Raw genomic sequence first — 6905 nt, 5'->3', positions numbered from 1 at the left:
GAAGTATTTATGATTCCCCTGGTATAAAAAAGCTTCACAGTAAAATCTAATTTTTCTAACATTCACACTGAAACATGTTTATTATACTGCATGATGAACACAGCTGAACACGACGTCCCCAGAAACATGTTTTATTATCAGAAACAGACAAAAAGAATCAGCTTTCCTGACCTACAGTTTGATGCTTCAAAAGCACGAAGGACAAAAAATGTGAAGAATTGAAATGTAAGAAATCTGTCCTCTCCTCATCCTCCCCACCACCCTCAGGGTGACCTTCATTTTCTTTGCTCTCTTTACCTTCATCATCCTCTTCATCGTCTTCTTGCTCACTGTCTGCTGCACACACACACACACACACACACACACACACACACACACACACACCTCTACATCAATGAAGGAAACAGCACAGATATGAGCCTCTTAACCTGCTCACAGTCTCATACTGTTTTTAACATCAGAGGTCAAACCAGGTCACCAAGGAGCGCCATGACAACTGTAACTAATACCAGAATAGGTCAAAGGTCAGAGTTGTTAAAGTAGTTAAACATATGAAATACTCAACAGTGTGTCAGAGAGAAGGGAGCAGCTATCAGTCTGAGTCACACACTGAGCAGTTTGGCAGCATTCATGGTTTTATTGACACAGTTATGATCAGTTTGAACTGTTGCAGCATTTTCACTCCTGCTCTGCATGTTGTGCAGTTACTGATGTGTTAAACCAGTGGTTCCCAAACTTTTTTTCCCAGGCCCCCTTTTTTACAAGAAAAATGTTCGCGCCCCCCCCCACCACCTAACACCCCCCCCCCCCAAACACCCACATTTTGTTTACAAACTCCATTGCGGTTTATTTCACACCTCAAACATTTAGTAAACGATTAAGCAAATACAAGTAAACGGCAATAAATTACAGGTAGTAATAAAATATACTACTAACTCTTTTACGCTGCGTCCACACCTACACAGGTATTTTTGAAAACTCAGCTGTTTCTATGCGTTTGGGCTTTTCGTCAACACGTAAACGGCGTTGCGATTCACCGAAAACGGAGATTATTTAAAACTCCTTTATTGCGTTTACGTGTGGACGAGGAATACAGAGTTCGTCACGCAACGTCAAGGGTATGTGCCTCTTTTCACGTCACGCTGTGCGCCACGTTATTGTTTACATGAGATGAATTGCAGAATCGCAGATAGAGACAAAATACTGTTTCTGTTAATCTGATTATCTTCAGGTTTTACACGCTTACACAGGCAGTTACTGTCCCTCCATTTAGAAAGGCAGAGGCGTCATGGTGTAATTATTTTACGTGTAGTTGTTTTTTTTCCTGTGTAATAATATTCAACATTGCTATCAATACATTTTTCAAAAAATGTCTCTCTGTGCAAAATGGGTTTAAACACATAAACAGCTGTGGGATACTGTTTGTCCGTGATTTGAACCGGGGAACAAATTACGGCAGGATCAGCCTGATATTATTTGTATCCCACTGTAACTTTACTGCATAAAGAGCTAACATGTCCAAAATGTCAGGAGCAGAGATGGGCAGTAACGCGTTACTTGTAACGCGTTACTGTAATCTGATTACTTTTTTCAAGTAACGAGTAATGTAAGGGATTACTATTGCAAAAACGGTAATTAGATTACCGTTACTTTCACGTAGGAACACTGCGTTACTGCGTTACTAAAACCGTGATTTTTTGCCAGAATGTCTCATGACAGTGACGTAAGCGAGTGCGACGTTCTTGACAACAGCTGTGTGCAGATCATAATATATCAAGTGCGGGAGAGAGTGTAGCATGCAGCGTTTAAAGCGTGGAAGTACTGACCTTACTTTGAGTTTGATTCCATAAAAAGTGACAAAAACATTAGTGTCCGTTGTGCGTGGGAAGAAAACTTCTTTTTACAGCGAAAAAAACCCCCTAAACTTCCAAGCAAGCGTCGAGTGCGCTACGACATAATGTGAAACTCACAGAGAAACTCGCGGATTCTTCCACTGACCGCTGCGGCACACCTGCACCAGGGTAAACCTCCGCCTACCCCCGTCCTGCTTTACAGGTGAAAATAGAGCAACAGGACTGCTAGTCTTTGATTTTATTTATTTTCTGCTGTGTTTTACTTTCATCTATTTGAAAGAGTGAGTGTAAATACAAAAAAATATTTTATTTTATGTGCTGGAATGTGCAGAAAATAGGTTTAATTGTTAAACAAATTTCTTCCAGTCAGAGAATGTTGCATATAATTAAGTTTTTGCTTGATGCATAAAGTTAAAAGATTTAAAGTTTAAAGTTTTAAAAAGAGACGTTTCCATTTGATTACATTTTGTATGATGGATTATGCAGAAAAAGTAGAATTGGGCTGAAAGATCTATCGCTTTATCACCTATTCAGGTTGTAAATCGTCTTTTTAAAAAGTAACTAAGTAACTAAGTAACTAATTACTTTTGAAAATAAGTAATCAGTAAAGTAACGGGATTACTTTTTCGGGGAAGTAATCAGTAATTAGTAACTGATTACTTTTTTCAAGTAACTTGACCAACACTGGTCAGGAGTAGTTAGTTATTACAAGAAGTGTTTGTGAACTAAAAATCAAGAATGTGGGATACTGTTTGTCCGTGATTTGGAGAGCCCAGCGTGTGCTCCCGACGCAGGGAAACTAATTCTGCAGGGGAGACCTACCTTGGCACTTGTGCAGGTGAAGCCAAAGGGAAGATATGCTTCACCATATTTTCCTGTCTTTGGCTTGGAAGGAAGTTGGTTTGGAAACATATTTGGCTATGCTTCATCTCCTGCTTTATGCGTTTATGTGGGAGCCCCGTCAAAAACCTGTCCACAGTGTCCAAGCACTCTTTTTTTTTTTTTTTCTTTTCATACCGCGCCCCCCCTGCAATGGCTCTGCGCCCCCCCTAGGGGGCGGGCCCCACACTTTGGGAACCTCTGTGTTAAACTGTGTGTGTGCAGGCTGTGGCTCTGTTTCACTTCCACAGTTCAACTACAGAGGGCGCTAAAAAAGTGTCCAGGTCATGTTAGTCTTAAATGCTTGAAAAGAAGTTCAGTTTCCTTCTTTTTAAGATATCCAGGCTGAACTTCATTACAACAATTAAAGCGTCTACCAATGAGAGTTCAGGATACTGTGATTGATCTACGACGGGGTGGTAAATACATCAGAGGGTGACCTCAACTGTTTTTATGTCTAGTTAACAGAAAGAGTAGGATTATAAGCCATGTTTGTTCAGCAGCAGCTTTATATTAAAGGTTGTAGCTTTAGTATTTTAGCTTTTATATAAATCCCTGTTTCACCCCCTGCTATGTGCCTATTGTGAAGAGGGAAGCTGTGACCACTAGAGGTATAGTAGTAGGTGGTCGGAGGAGGCTTTAGTGGAACTACAGGGTTGTTTTGAGGTGACAGACTGGGAGACACTCTGTGAGCCTCACGGTGAGGACACCAGTGGGCTTACTGAGTGTGTCACTCACTACATAACCTTCTGCACCAGCTCCATTGTCCCAGCACGAACATTATTTGTTACCCAACTAACAAGCCGTGGGTGACTAAGGGCATCAAAGCTCTCCTCAATAACAAGAAGAGAGCGTTCAGAGCGGGCGATAGAGAGGAGGCTAGAATGGTTCAGGTGTTACTGAAGGGCAAGATCAGCATGAGGGAGTTGTGGCATGAAGACAACCACTGGATTCAAGCCATCCAACAACAGAGGAGCTGGGGGCAGTGAGTACAGAGTGAGATACTTGAATGTGCTTTTCAACAGATTCGACACTGCAGTGAATGCTCACCCCCCTACTGACTTACCTGTAGCCAGCCTGCAATCCACAACCATGCCACTCTCTCTCCCTCCCTCACCACATTGCACCATTGCCGCCTCTCCTCCAACATTCACTTCCACTCGTGACCAGATTCAAAGACAAAGGAGAAGACTCCAGTCACGCAAGTCTGCTGGACCAGACCAGATGAGTCCTGTGTCCTCAAGGCCTGTCCCACCCAGCTTTGTGGAGTCTTTTATAAATTGTTCATGTTGAGTTTGCCATCTTCAGAAGTTTTATGATGACTCTGCAGTGGTTGGATGTATCAGTGTGTCATGGTCCGGGTGAGTGCAGGTTTTTCCATAGAGCCGGTGGTTCCACCTCTGGGCGGAGTCATTGCATTACAGCCTGCAGTCCACACCTGTTGACAATTAAGCTGCCAATACTTAAGACCAGCGTCACCAGATCTTCAACTAACCTCTGTTAGTGTAGGCCGACACAGCTCTTGTGATCTTGTTCACAGTGATATTATCTGCTCACTTGGTGTTTCTCTGCCTGTAGTCATCCACCTGATCCCGATGCTCAAACTCTGACAATACTCACCTTCATTTGGACGCCAGTTTTCTCTGCAGCTCTTCCTCCACAGCTCCTGCTCACTTCTCCTCCCTGCTACAGTTACCGGATACCACAGATCATCATCGGCTGGAACCATCACCGCCTCACTCGGACCACTTACCCCTCCCATGCCAGTCCTCCACCTACAATAAGTAACACAGTTCTTGTCCATATTTGCTCTTTCCTGACCTGCAGAAAACACCTTCTGAACTTTATCTCCTCTCGTTACAGTGACTCAAAAGACTCCTGGTTTCGTTCCCCCGGCCTGACTTCCCTTTCCCCATGTCACAGAATTCATATGTATATAGTTTCCTAGTACTTCATGTTTGTTGTACAGTTCACGTTTGCTACATTATTCCTTAGAATCTCACGTACATCATGGTTCACAGTTCATAGTCACATCATAGCTGTAATTCTCTGTTTGTAAATAACGTCTTGTTACCATGTTTACCAGTGACTCTGTTTGTTTCTGCAATGGAGTTCGTTTGTCTGGTTTGGCCTCTGGCTGTGACACAGTGACGGTGATGAGGCTGAATACTGGGCTGTTCTGTCACATGGTGCAAGCAGAATCACCTGCAGCTCAACATAACAAAGACCAAAGTGATGATGGGTGTGAGGCAGAAGGATTTGGGGAAAAATACATTACTTGTATCTAACTCAGAGGAGCAAGAAACATAAAGGGAATTCCTTTTCTTAAGTGTCAGGTCATTTCAAACGCTACATTTCTATCACCTCAACAAACATCAGCAAACACACAAACTGTATGTTTGCAGTTTGTCGCACAGTGTCCCACAGCTAAAGGTCCAGCTGCAAGGTGCAGTCTCCACACACCTACTATTACTTATTTCTAATTTCAAAGTTGCACATTAGAGCTGTGAAACTTTAAACTGCACATGTTTAAACGATACTGGTTACTCCCTGTATTCAGCTCTGACGCTCACCCACAGACTGAAAAGGAGACGAGGAAATGACTTTAGTTTGTCGACAGATCAGAGTGGAAACAGTTTTATTGGTTGAACAGAAGTTCTTGGTGATAAATAGCCTGTAAATGCTGCTCCTGCTTCTCCTGCATAAAGTTCCAGCATTGCTACATTTCAAACACCCACACCTGTCTGCTCCCATCTTCCCACACATATACTGGGAAACTGTGGGAGCCATCTGTACATTTTCATACTTGATCCCTGATATAAACTGGGGGTGACACACAACAAATAAACACAACAAATAAATGGATCTGGCTGTATGGGTACTTAATGATCAAGCTGGCAGTAATGTTGTGGTGTTTAGTAGACAGGAGGGTGGGGAGTGTAAGAGGAAATGACACACAGGACATGGTTTGAGGTAGATTCATACCCAGGCCCTGCAGTGAGGACTATAGCCTTCAGTACATTGGTCATCTGCTCAGCCATGTTAACTATAACAACACTATAAATTCAGTCTGACAGTGAGTTAGTGAGAGTTAGTTACAGTGAGTCAAACCCACTCCCTCCTCCAACTATGACGGCCTAGACAGAGACTTTATGCAAGCTTCTTTGAAGTTGGCAGACAGTGAAGGTGAAGGTGAGCATAACTGAGTTCTAGCGACTCGTTCTTACTTTAATAACTGGTAAATTTCACTGAAGTTCAAAACAACTCTCAAACCTCCAGGAAGGAGACAACAGAAGTATTTATTTTTACCTTCAGTGTAATTTCTTCCTTTGCCTAAGCTGGTGAAAGGTTGTTGTTGTTGTTGTTGTTGTTGCTTTCAATTTGTAAGATTCCTGCATGAAATGATTTAATCAAATTTTTTTAATTTTATATTTTTAATTTTATATTTATATTTTATGTTGATTTCTAAACAAATTAATTATTATGCCTCTTTATTCCTAAGAAAACAGTCAGCTTTGAGATGTGGTGTTTTTTTGTTTTAGATAGCAGAGTGCAGAAAGGAGACAGGAGGGTGATAAGAGTGTGAGGGGATATGACACAGGAAATGATCTGAGGTAGAATCAGACCCAGGCCCTGCAGTGACGACTCTAATTTTATCCATCTGTTAAGCTGCTGAGATGTTGTTGTTGTTGCTTATAAATTTAGTTTGTAAGATTTCTGCATGGGATGATTTGATCAGATATTTTTAGTTTTATATCAACTCTACGATTTATTTTGAGTATTTAATATTAAATAATTTCAGAATGCAACATCAACAAGTGATGGTGATTTATAAGTAAATAAATAAATATTCCTCTTTATTCCTTAAGCCAAACACGATATTCAGATGAGAATAAAATGCCAGAAACGTTTTATAACCTGGAGAAAAAAAAATCTATCTGCTTCATGTGTTGCTGTCAGAGGTTGAACCAGCTGTCGTCAAGTTTTCAAAGTCAAATTTGGTCTGAAACTTTTTTCATTCACACTTACGGCATCAGGGAAACTTCACAGTACTGATCTACATCATTGTGTGATGGATGCATCTAAAAAAGTTAAAGGAAGTGATAAAAAGGAAACAACTCATTCAGTAACTTGAGTTTTCTGATGATCTGACAGAGTGAAGAGTCAGACGCT

This window comes from Oreochromis aureus, linkage group 3 (genome assembly GCF_013358895.1).
Source record: "Oreochromis aureus strain Israel breed Guangdong linkage group 3, ZZ_aureus, whole genome shotgun sequence".
Classification (NCBI taxonomy): domain Eukaryota; kingdom Metazoa; phylum Chordata; class Actinopteri; order Cichliformes; family Cichlidae; genus Oreochromis; species Oreochromis aureus.
The sequence above is the reverse complement of the archived record's forward strand: the minus strand, read 5'-3'. Positions refer to the sequence as shown.